This window comes from Anastrepha obliqua, chromosome 4, assembly GCF_027943255.1.
Source record: "Anastrepha obliqua isolate idAnaObli1 chromosome 4, idAnaObli1_1.0, whole genome shotgun sequence".
Lineage (NCBI taxonomy): Eukaryota > Metazoa > Arthropoda > Insecta > Diptera > Tephritidae > Anastrepha > Anastrepha obliqua.
This window is the reverse complement of record NC_072895.1, coordinates 33,799,144-33,813,124: the sequence shown is the minus strand read 5'-3', so window position 1 is coordinate 33,813,124 and position 13,981 is coordinate 33,799,144.

Here is a 13,981-nt window from a genome sequence, read left to right as displayed (position 1 = left end):
TCCGTTGATAGGCTCAAAAGATGAACAGTTTTACCGCGACGGTATACGAGGTCTACCAGAAAGATGGGAAAAGGTAGTAGCCAACGATAGGCAATACTTTCAATGATTCACTTGTAACCATTTTTTCAGAATAAAGTAGTATTTTCATCAAATAGCGAGAACTTAGTTGCGCACCTATATACAAATTATAAAAAATGCGCATGTTTAATAAGTTATTTTTTTCTTAATATTTTATGTTTCCTTTCGAATAAAAAATGTTTTTAAAGTCATTAAACTCGCAGCATGTTTTGAAAGTAAGTAAAGTAATATAAAGTTGTTATAACGAGTCACTGCACCATTGTCATCCTAGCCAGTAGATTGGATGTACCTCACATTGATTTCAGCAGCAGTTGTGGAAATGAAGAAGAAATTGATTCGGTACAACATCTCCTCTCTGAATGTCCAGCACTTCAGAGAAGCTGTGCCAAATATCTTGTGATTATTTCTTTGAAGACCTAGGAAATTTGCAAAATGTCTCACTGGAGGACCATTTACATTCATAAAAAGGTCTCAGTGGTTCAAGCAACCTAGTAAGGGGATGGAAATCAAATGCAAGTATCACAATGGGCCTTAGGGCTACCGAGTTTCTTGTCATAGACAATCATCCTGGCAGCTAACTTAACCCAGGGTCTTATCAATTGCGGACAAAAGGTCTATTCTAAAATATATTATATCTGAAGCAATTAAGAAAAATATCAAAACTTTAAAAAGATCTTAAGATATTTTCCAAAAACAGTTTTTTTGCTAAAAAATTAAAAAACAAGAAATTATAAAAATTTTAAAAATCTGAGGATATTTTTCAGAAGAAAAAATTCTTCAAGGTGTATTTTTTCTTAAAAATTAAATAAATATTTAAATTTTAAAAAGGTCTGATTATATTTTCCCAAAAAAAATATTTTTTAAAACATATTTTATCCTAAAAAACTTGAAAACAAAATTTATAAAAATTGTAAAAAGATTTGAAGATATTTTCCAAAAACCAATTCCAATGTTTAAAAATTAAAAAAAAATATTAAAATTTTAAAAAGATCTTAAGATATTTTCCAAAAACATTTTCTTTTAATATACAGTCCTGTGCAAAAAAAACCGGACAGTCTGAAAACTCCATTTTTTGAAGTAGTATGGATTTTATAAAATATGTTTGAATGTGGTTATATTCCATTGTGTTTTTAATACAAAAGTATGAAATAAAATCAATAAATTTCATACGTGTATTTAATATTTTCATAGTTTATTTGTTTTAGCATAGTCAATAACAAATGTTTTATTATTAGTTTGTCCTTATTATATAATCTTACAGCTAATTAATTCAAAACAAAATTAATTATTTCATTATAACTTCTGCTCAAATATGGACGAGACGGTATCAATAATACGGTCCGCGGATGACATATGGCAAAAATAAATTTTTTGTTTTTTTGGTAGGACTGTTATAAGCTTACATGGCAAATTTCAGCGTGATATGTCACATAGTTTGTTCTCTGTGCTACTGTTAATTGAAGTTTTAAAACTTGGTCGCACCGCCTTTCGCCTTAATTACCGCTTTAATACGTCTCGGCATTGATGTAACCAGGGTTTGCAACAATTCCTCCGAAATATCCTTGTGCCAAGTGTCCATTATAATGTTATCCAGGTCAGTTTTGTTCTTCGGCTTTTTTTCAGCTACCTGCTTCTTTACAATGGCCCACAGGTTCTCAATTGGGTTTAGGTCGGGACTGTTACCCGGCGATTCCAATTGGACAATTCCGTTTTTTTCCATAAATTCTTTTACCTGCAACAAATAAGGAATAAATCATTGGTTTTTTGATTCGACATTTAAACAAAACACTCGGGAGATTTAACAAAAATCATAACTTACTTTGTGAGATCGGTGGCATGGCGCAGAATCATCCTGAAATATAACGTCCGTTCTTAGAGAATACTGCTCCTCAATGACAGGTATTAAATGCCTATTTAAAATTGAAATGTAAGCGTCTCCGTTCACCCGACCATCAATAAGAGTCAGTGCTTTCGTTCCGTCATAGCTGAAGCAGCCCCATACCATTCTACCAACTGACTGTCTTACAGTAGGTAGTATGCATCCAGTTTTATATCTTTCGCCAGATCTGCGCCTCACATGGTGGATACCATCCGATCCAAAGAGGTTAAACTTGGGTTCATCCGAAAAAATCACATTCTTCCAGTGCCCTACAGTCCAGTTTTCATGAGTTTTGGCTCATCGGTATCGTTTTTGACGCATTTTTTCGTTCAAAAACGGCTTTTTTTGCGGGATGTCTTCCTACAAAACCGGCATTTATCAATCTCCTACGCACAGTAGATAAATCCATTTCGACACCAGTTGCATCCAAGAACTCCTTCCTGATGTCTGCCGAAGATTTGAAACGGTCCTGGATACACATCCGCTTAATCATCCGGTCTTCAGCAGGCGACGTCTTTTTTCGTCGTCCAGATCCTTTCTTTCGCTCCGTTGAAGCCGTTTCTGCAAATTTCTTTAAAAAATCGGCAACAGATGATTTGCTGAAGCCTATTTTAGCAGCAATTGACGTACGGACAATTTTTGCTGTGATAGAGCAATAATTTGCCCCTTAACGACAGCTCCCATTTGCTTCGATCTTGGCATATTTTTGATATTAACACTTGCCAGGTATCAACTATTTCACTTATTGGTTAAATCATGATACAAATTAATTTAAAACTGTTCTACTTATACACAAAAAAAGCTACTTACCGCCAAGAAGCTTTATACTCAAGCTATAGAAATTTAAATAGGGTAAATTAGCTGTCCGGTTTTTTTTGCACAGGACTGTATTTTATCCCACAAATTTTAAAAACAAAAAGTTATATATTTTATAATATAATAATATATTATAAATATATATTCATAATTTTGAAATGATCTGAAGATATTAAAAAAAACAAATTTTCACAAAAAAAATATTACAGTTTTAAATAAAAAGATCTGAATATATTTCACTCTATACCAAAATTTTCAGCATTGGATAAATCTGAAAATATTTAATTTTTTTCAAAATTTCCTTAGTTTACTTCTTATTATAATCAGGCCTACAAAGAAACCAGTTTTCAGTAAAATTGAAGGAACTCACTTCTATGTTTATAGTTGATTCTCCATCAAGTTGAAGGTCAAGTGTAAAATTACTTCGAAGCCAAGTTGAATTTTTGCAAGTGAAATTTTTCGAGTTTCTTCTTTCATCTCATTCAAAGTAAACTACGAGAAATTTCAAGTGTATAGGATGAGGGTTAGTGGCCTCGGTGATTGGTGGCTGTGGCACAAAATAAGCAAAGAAATTGTAAAAAATAAAAGAAAAGTGGTGACAAAATTCATTTATATAATTTTTTTTTTTTATTAATAAGACTTGTATTTGAAGAAGGTACTTGTACATAAAAAGATACTTGAGATCAGGGGCACAACAAAGTTTACCTGCTTACGATACAAATTTCTCTTAGGCAGCAAACTCTAAGCCCAATAAAATCGTATTGGATATGCACTTGGCTGCAGGCTCAAAATTAAAGAGAAAGCTTCAAAAATACAAGTTATTGATTGCTTACATTTTATTCGCATACCCCAATACGAGGGTTGCCTTTTATATTTTGTGCCGAATAATACTAAAGAATACAAAAGTAAATAAAATAAAATACCAAACCACTTATAAAATAAAAAGTTCTCCACTGAATACTTTACACTAAAATTAAAAATTGCAGATACTTATTTCCTCCAGTTGTCACGTGGGGCTTCTTATTGCAGTCTTTTTATTTCGAGATCAATTTCGCACATTGCCTGTTGAATGCAATGCTTCTTCACATTAAACTAATAATAAAGTGGCTTTCTTGTTTTTCAAAATATTCTCCTTAGAATTCAGTGCACTTCTGCATTCATTTGAACCAATTTTCAAAGCACTTTTGCCGCTCAGAAGTGGATACCTCCAAAACAAGTTATTTAATGGTTTCAACAGCTTCTTTAGGCGTTGAAAAACGTTGTTCGGAAACAACAAGAAATCATTAGGTGCCAAATTAGGGCTGTAAAGCGAGTGATTCATTAAATCAATCATAAAATTCAGTGCGCAAAAACTCTTCTCTGTGAGCCGATACGTGAGAGCTCGCATTTTCTTTATGAAGAATGATTCGTTTTCGGCCGTTGGTTTCCCTTAATTCCCCGAAAACTTCCGGTTATGTACCACTTTGAAACAACTATTTGAAGCTGCTCTAGTGGTACAGTGGTGGCATGACCAGATTTTCCGAAACAACAACTCCCATGTTGTCGATTGCTGTTTTGTTTCCGGCTCATATGCATAGATCCAAGATTCGTCACCTGTTACGATGGCATAGACGGACTTTCAACCATGGCGGCTTAATTTGTATAACCTTTCTTTACACCAATCGACTACAATACAACAAGAACAAATCTTCTTGGCAACCTAATTTTAATGCAATATTGGATGGCTACGTTGGAACTCGTTGAACCAGCGTTTCACGGTGGATAAGTGGGTTGCTTCAACGCACTCCTGTGTCATACATACACCCCGAAAATCGTAATAAGTCATTGCAAGAAATATTTCACGAATACTTTTGGACAAGATGAGTTTTTCACTGAAGAAAGAACAAAAAACGTAATATATAAGTTTGTCCTAATATAAAATAACCAAACTTTGAAAAAAAAATAGTAATTCGTAGTGTCGAAAAGACGAAAAATATAAAGGGCAATCCTCGTACATATTAAAGTTAGCACTCACGCGCATTCCATCACTAATTTGAGAAACTGCATTTAAATGCATAAACGTTTAGCTAACAAATAGCTTCAACACAGAAGTTCGAACAAGAAATACTTCGAAGGTTGCACTTCCGCGTACCGCTGAAAGTCACTCAATTAAACTGCAAGCAAACTTTTCAATTATATTGATTTTCCGTGTGAAAGCAAACCATACAACTGGAGTGCACTTCTGAGTACTTACGCACATACATACGCATGTACTTGTACAAGTGTATGAGTATTATAAAAATCAACTTTACTCTTCTCGTCATATAATGGGTGCTTGTGGTGGAGCAGAGAATATCTGCGATGCGGATATCTGTCGCACCAGCTGTCTAAGTAAACAATTATGTTTTTATACGAGTATAATGTTAGCACTCTCTTGAAAGTCAGTCCTGTAAGGGTTCCGGGACATAGAGATATTGAAGGAAATTACTGCTTGAAAACGGAGGCAATACTGGAATTCCTATGGCCAAGTCCTATATTCCAAGTCAATAGGTCATGGAGAGAAGAAAATACTTGTGTAACAACCAGACTAATTTGGTCACAAGCATATAAGTCAGGAGAGTTGCTCAATATCTCATAAGAGAACATTTCCAAAATTGTGGCTTATGTCACAGGTCATTGGTTTTTGGGTAGGGACACTTCTTGACAAGGAGTATTTTCTCATGAATACTGCAGAAGTTGTAGAGAAAACTTCCTCTGCAATTGCTCAGCATTAGCTGTTAGGAAAACACTCTTTTGACTCTCTTACGGAATTACCCGGTGTTGGGGTAAAACTTATCATACGCTTCATAAGAGCTTCTAAATGGTTCGAATGATGATTAAACACTAAACTTCTCATGTTACATAGTGGTACCACTACGAACCTTTACGGCCTAAGTGAGTTTGCTTATCTGAGCAGATAGCCACAAAATTCAATCCTGACCTAGGGACAAGTTTACCATTTTTGGCCGCCGCTTGTATGGGGACGTCACACTGTGCGACGCTTCAATCAATTTGCAAACGGACAAAATATACGAGTACGTATGTTACTTTGAGAAAGAGTAGAAAAAGTATGGAGAAATAGAAAACAAAATTATTTTTCACAAAAATAAAAAAATAAAGAATTTGATAAACAAAGTTTTTTTTTGTCCAAAATATATTTTATCCTAAAATTAAAAAAAAAATTACTAGGAACCGAAGATATTTCATTTGCGCTAGACCAACAAAAAATCTGAAGAAATAGAAAGCAAAATTATTTTCACAAATATAAAAAAAATTTGTTTTTTTTTGTTAAAAGTATAAAAAACGAAAAAAAATTCACATAAAAAAATAAAAAACTTATAAAAACATTTTTTTGCCAAAAATACAGTTTATCCTAAAATATAAAACACAACTCAGGAACCCAAGATATCAAACATATCAAACATATCAAATTAATACATTTTTTTTTTAAATTGAACTAAAAAAATTTATAAAAAAAGTTAAAAAAAAAATTATTTTAAAAATTCATAAAAAAATTTTAATAAAAACAGTTAAATAAAGGTTATATAAAAAAGTATTTAAGCAATTAATAAAAAAAAATTTTATAAAAAAATGTTGAATAAAAATTTTGAATAAAATAAATTTAGCAAACAAAATTTTAATAAAAAAAAATTTATAAAAAGCATATTTTATACTTAAAAATTAAAACAAAATTTTAGGAGGAACAACAACACTAAATAAATCTTGCAACCTTTAATTTTATGTCTCAATATTTTTCCAGTTTTCTATTTATTATTATTAAATAAAAAAATTGTCAGAAAATGCGTGGCAATGTCTAAACTGTTATACCAAGGTCACTCAACGTGAAATCGCTCCAAAGAGAAAAAGCTATGCCCTTCAAACTATGTCATAAATACCTCTAAACAATAAAAATAAATAAATAATTGGCGCGTACTCCTCTTTTAGGTGTTTGGCCGAGCTTCTACTTTTACTGCGACGATGTTGATGTTGTTCCACAATTGGGGGGACCTACAGTTTTAAGTCGATCCGAACGGCAAAGGGCTTTCACTTGGAGGTTTGTCATTTCCTGCCGAAGGGCGACCGCTATTAGAAAAGCTGATTCTATTATTTGATGTTCATGCACGGAAATTCGAACCCATGCACTCCCGAATGATAGTCACACAACAACCCATCACTGCAGCACTTTTTACTCAAACAAATATTTATAACCAATTGCGTGAAAGAAGATGTGAATTGAATACAGCAAACTTACAAAACCTATAAAAAAATATTGCGAGTCAAGTACTTCAGCTCAAAAATGTATGCTCAGATTCAGCAAAATTTATTGTACCCAATTCATGTTCTTAGCACAATTTTTTTAGCTGTTCACAAAGTTTTTAGAATATAACTTTAACTATTGATTTGATTTTTTAAGTTTCAAAGTACTATTTAAAAAAAACTGCTTTGTAAAAGTTTCACACTACTGCACGGAATGACTGTGAATCAGCTGTTGTCATGGATTTAATAGCTTCAAATTAGCAGAAATGGTATTAGCACATTTTTGTGAAAGATTTCCCAATCCAATTAAAAAAAAATGCTTTTAAAAATTGACGGGAATAGGAGAGTTTTAAATCTGGGGCATTTCAAAAACTAGTTCCCGAACCTTATTCTAATTTAATATGAGTAGGTTTTTCTAATAGGTTCGATATGGTCAGGGCACCAAGATTTAGAGGTGCCCATCAATTCTGCTGTTTACTTTTCGTATTCAGTCACTTATGGTAATCGAATCACCATGGCCAGTTACAAGGTTAAGCAGGTCGATCCTCACTAAATAAGCAATTGTAAGGAGGAGTGTGCAGCACCCACTTTAAAATAGTGTATGCTAATACATAGTGGTAGCAGCTATTTTGTTGGCAGGCAAGAAATTCCAGTTTTTACAACAAAATAACATAAATTACTTTGGAAGCCTTCTGTCAATATTCTAATCTTAACATTTGACAGCTGTCACTTGTAGCAAAATGGTTGTAATTTTCATAGCAGCTGTTAGTTCATTGAAAGCAAAAATGAACATTTTCGTTTTATTACCGTAAAGCAGAAAAGGCAGTCATGGATTACAAAGAGAAATGTGAAGGAAGTTGTGTGAATTAAAAACACGCAAGCATGGGTTAAAATTTGGTAGACAATTTATGATCTGAAATACTTTCACTCAAATAAATATAGGCAAACTTTGGATGAACGAAGTTGATTATACCCAAATCAAAGCTAGGACTTATTTATTTATTTGATTCAAGAAATCAACAAAATACAATTTTTTTACAGACTCGCTAAAGCTATAAATTATAAATAAATAAAAAAATTAAAGGCAAATTACGAAGAAAAAATATATAAAAAGGAAGGAAAGGCCCCTTTAGAAAATAAGAAATCTAGGAACAGAAAATTCGAGATCTCGTTGAATTCATGAAGAGCACGCCAAAGAGATATTTCTTTCATAATTAATCGGATCTTCAAGTACTTTTCGTGAGTTTGCAGGATGGCAGAAAGGACTAGAGCCCACATACACATAGAACTTCTTTACAGCTGCGTTAGATGGCAGAAAGAGAGAAGCTGCTGTCTTTTGTCCGCAATTTAATCTCGAAAATTAAAAACGTTTATTTCAATTTGTTTGTCGTTTTTGAAAAACAAAACCAAAAATTGTATCAAATTTACAAAATAAAAAACAGAATTAAAAAAAATTTTAATACAAAAAAAAAAATAAAAAAATAAATGTTATAAAAATTTACAAAAACATAAAAATTAAAAATAAATTTCGTTTTTTCTAATATGTTTGTAATTTCTTAAAAACAAAAACAATAATTTTGTAAAAATTAAATTTATTTATAAAAAAAAACGGTTTGAAAAAAGAATTATATAAAAATAAAAAAAAATTATATCATTATAATAGTTATAAAATTTTAATTCATTATTTTTGATAAACAAAAAGAAAAATTTTATAAAAATTTACAAAAAAAGAAAAAAAATGTTATTAAAAAATTTAAGAAAAATTACAAAATAAAAAACAGAATTAAAAAAAATTTTAATACAAAAAAAAAAATAAAAAAATAAATGTTATAAAAATTTACAAAAACATAAAAATTAAAAATAAATTTCGTTTTTTCTAATATGTTTGTAATTTCTTAAAAACAAAAACAATAATTTTATAAAAATTAAATTTATTTATAAAAAAAAACGGTTTGAAAAAAGAATTATATAAAAATAAAAAAAATTATATCATTATAATAGTTATAAAATTTTAATTCATTATTTTTGATAAACAAAAAGAAAAATTTTATAAAAATTTACAAAAAAATAAAAAAAAATGTTATTAAAAAATTTAAGAAAAAACTATAACATTAAATTAAAGTATTAAAAAAAATGTTACTGTTTTTACTTTGTCATTTTTGAAAAACACAAACAAAAATTTTATATAAATTTGAATTTGTTTTTGTCATTTTTGAAAAGCCCAAGCTAAGCACTAAACTTAAAAAAAAATTTATAAAACATAAAAAAAAATGTTACGAAAAAAATTTGCAAAACCTAAAAATTTATTATTTTGCTATTTTTAAAAACACAAACAAAAACTTTATATAAATTTGAACTTTTTTGTTTTGTCCTTTTCGAAAAACCCAAGCATAAATTGTATAAAGGTTTACAAACGAAGTAGGAAAAAAATTATTTTAAGTTGTTTGTCATTTTTGAAAAACACCCATAACATTTTTTTCTGGTTTCAATTTATAAACATTTACGAAAAAAATTGTAATTAATTAAAAACAATTTGTTTCCAGTTTTTTACAATTTTTGAAGAACCCTCCTCAATTACTTTTCGTGTTGATTTTTTTTTGTATTAATAGCTAAATTTATGCTCAATAATCCCACAATGTTTCGCAATGAGATTCCATTAACTTTTCTAGTTATTTTCAAATAAGTACAGCAAACCAGTGAAAGACCAGTGAAAAATGCAGCTCCAACGAAGAGTTAGTGGCATATCTGGTCGTATACCACCTTGAACAAATAGTTCTCGAAACAACCACCAGGTGACGCTTTTGGTCTACTAATTTGAGTTCTTCTTCTTTTTTGCTAGTTTGCCACATCTGTGATTAGCATTCCTACCAAAATTGTATTGCCATTGCTTGGCATTTGTAAAAGTTACGTCGTCTTGAGTAAATCTACCTATGCACGTATTTTTGATATTTTTTAAGTTTTCAAAATGGATTTGAATTTACAACAACGAGTTTGTATTAACTTTTGCGTTAAAATGGATTCAACGGTTTGAAAACTTTAGAAATATTGGGAAACTGCTTCGGTAATGATACCCTAAAGATAACCGCTGTTTATAAGTGGCATCACCGCTTCAATAGAAATTGAGAGTCCATTGAGGATGACGAATGAGTGGCAGGCTGTCGTCGAAAATTGATGAAAATATCAATAAAGTGAGTGAAAGAGTGAAAGTTGATCAATAACCGCAAACTAACCATCAGCGAGCTGGCAGAGGACTTGAACATTGCCTATGGATCCGTTCAGGAAAATGATTTGGGTTTACGCCATGTTGCAGCAAAGTTTGTCCCAAACGGTCTGAATATCATCCAAAAAGGGACCACTTTGATATCGTTAAAGAAATGACAGCTACAGCCGACCAACCAACATTCATCAAATGCATCATTGCTGGAGACGAGACGTAGATTTAAGTAGGTTTAAGAGTATGACACGCAATCTAGACATCAAGCGAGTGAATGGAGAGCTCCAAATGAACCTGTATTTTACACCATGAATTTTTGCCAGTAGGTCAGGCAGTTAATAAGGACTTTTATTTGGGCATCATCAGACTTTTACGTGAAGAAATTCGCCAAGAAAAAAAGAATTTGTGGCAAAACAACTCTTGGATTTTACGCCATGATAACGCGTCGACGCACAGCGCCCTGAATTGTCCGTGAATTTTCGACCTAGACATCATCCAACAGGCATCGAATTCACTTAATATGGTTCGGTGTGATTTTTTTCTGTTTAATAAAGTCAAAAAAACGCAGCGGGGAACGCGGTGTAAAAGCCTAAAGGAAGTAATGGAAAAGTAGACAACGACGGCTCTGGTGGCTATATCGAAATACGAGGGATGCCTTTTATTTGGCAGGATTTGGCAACCCTGGTGTTGCAATCTGGCAACTGACAGCTGTATCGCAAAGTTTGACATTTTTTGGCTTTTACGTACTCAGAACGTTTTGAAATACCAGCGCTATTTGTGTTGTTTACAGTAACTTAAAAGATTCATCTCGGTCCAAAAATGTAATTAAATCGTGAACATTTTCGTGCGATTATTTTTTGCAACTTTCGATGTGGATTAACTCAGCAACATTGCATGGATAAACTTAATTCATTTTTTGGCGATGAAGCTCCATCAAAGACCAGTGTTTATCGATGGTATGGTGAATTCAATCGTGGTCGTAGTTCACTCCAAGACGAATTTCGTGAAGGTCGTCCAAAATCAGTTGTTGTTCCGAAAACCATTGATGCTGTGCGCGAACTGATATTGCAAAATCGTTTCCCAAAATCCCACACAATTTGTCAATCGCTCAAAAAAGGCTTGTGTCGATTGGTCGAAGGAAATGCTCAAAAAATACGATCGCGGGGCTTCGAAGCACGTCTATGACATCGTTACAGGTAATGAATCATGGATTTACGCGTATGAGCCCGAAAGTAAACAGCAGTCGACTGCATGGGTGTTTCAAGATGAGCCAAATCCTACAAAAGTTGTTCGCGCACGAAGCACTTCCAAGCAAATGGTCGCCTGTTTTTTCGGAAAAACTGGACATGTCGCAAGCGTACCACTTGAAACAACGCAGAACAGTAAATTCTGAGTGGTACACAACCATTTGTTTGCCAGTTGTCTTTCAAGAAATTAGGAAAACCAATCGCCAAAGACGGATCACTCTTCACCAGGACAATACGAGCTCTCACACATCGGCTCAAACAATTGCACTTTTGAGCACCCAAAACATCGAATTAAAGGGTCATCCGCCGTATAGTCCTGACTTGGCACCGAATGACTTCTTTTTATTCCCGTACGTAAAAAACAGGTTAACGTTTTTCGACACCTGAAGAAGCGGTTGTGGCACTCAGAATGCATGTTTTGGAGGTACCTCATTCAGAGTGGGAAAAGTGCTTCGACAATTGGTTCAAACGCATGCAAAAGTGTATAGATCTTCATGAAGAATATTTTGAAAAACAATAAAGTGATTTTCGATGATTAAAATTTGTTTTTGTTCTCTAATCCCGACATATAAAAGGCACCCCTCTTAGAGTGTTTCGAGAAAGTGTTTTGAGAGATGGATCCAAGTAATTTTCATTCAAGGACAATATATTTCGGAGTAGGCAGTGCTTTGTTGGTGCCTACATGCATTTGTCACTCACGCGTTTGTCCATTGTAAATCATCTGCACAAGGCCAAAATTATAAAACATTTACGAACCTTTATGTGTTTATGCATTGGGTATAAAAAATAGCGTCGGATCTGATAGTTGCATGGGAGCGTAGAAACTTTTTCACTTATGCTGCAATTACTGTGTGCGCCTTACCACACCTCTTTAAGTGGTTCGGAAATGCAGAATGCTTCGGCACGAACAGAAGTTAAGGTAAGGAACAGTTATAACAAAGTGCAAACTGCATTTATGTATTTTTGTACATTGGAACGTATGGCTGTATGCAAGTCGCGCACGGCAGGTGGATCACGTTTCTACTAACCAACATCAACACGTGCCATTCATTTTGTTGGAAACTTGTCTTCGTTCAAAGTCATATACAATTAAAAACTTAAAACAATACAAAGAAAAGCGATAAGTTTCAAAAGTATTTCTTCTCAAACACACTTTCATAATAATACGCATTTTACAGCGCGTTGTGGCAATTAAAGTGCATCTGTGTGAAAGTTTTAAGCGGTTTGTTAATCGCGTTGAATGAAAAACAAAATTTTGGAAACGAGTTTTACGGATTTTTCATATAAAAAGTGAAATTTATAAAAACTGGAGTTAGATTAGTTCAGGTTAGCCAGGTTGCTTGTCTAAGACAGGGCCCTCGGTGATTCTAAGGCCCATTGTGATACTTGCATTTGGTTTCCATCCCCAACTAAGTTGCTTTAGTAACTTTTAAGAGGGTACCCAGTCTTTCTAGTGAATGAAGGGAATTTCCCAGCTCTTCAAAGAAATAATTGTCAAGATATTTCGGACGGCTTCTTTAAAGTAGTAGGGTAGTAACAGCAGGTCATTCACAGAAGGAGCATTCCATGAAAAAGTGGAACTCTGAACTGTTTTACAAATATGCATTTTTTATATATTATTGCACGTACATAGTGAGATTATGTTCTCATCTAAAATAATTTACAAAAGTTGTAGTGAGTATGTCTCATTTTTTGTAAATACCGTTATTTATTGAGAGTAACAATAAGTCGGATTTTTTCATTAGTCTTTACACAACTTTTTGCGAGGTCGCTGCCGCTATTGTTTATCAGATAGAAACTAAATTTCTGTTCTTAGTTATAGTGTATGGTCTGCTGTATTTAACTGCATACTCATTTTTTTGGTTAAGTATTTTTTTGATAAGGAATTAATCATAACGGAAAGGTAAGTTTCGATGTCCCATACGTGACGTTTAATTCCTTTTTCTATTAATAATTGTAAAACAAGTCGACTATACAAATTGAATTTTTCTGTTAACAGCTAACTTTTAGCGGTCTAAAAACTGGTGAAACAATTTTGTTTGAAATCGATTTGCTTACAATATATTCTTGGTGATAATAAAGTGTCTGTACGTGACGCCGAAGAATAAGTTATCTGAAATCTTCAACTTTTACTGGCGTTTGTAATAAACAAAGCTCTTTTTTGTACTGCAAATCTCAATAACGCAAAAATGAGCGACCAGCAACCATCAAAGATCCAAACTTTACCGCTAATGAGACTAAAAGATTGCGTGAGCTTCGTAAACGAAAAGCAGAAAATCTTTCTGAAGGTGAGTTAAAAGCAATTTCACTTAAGGAAAGGGATAAGAAGAGATTGCAAAGGGCAAAAAAGCGGGTTGAACTTAAAAATCCTACTAATTCTCCTGTAAGTACTGAATCTCCGTACAAGTCGAAACAGACTTTATCTAAAGCTGTTCAAAAGTCTCTAAAAGCACTGCCTCAATCATCAACAAA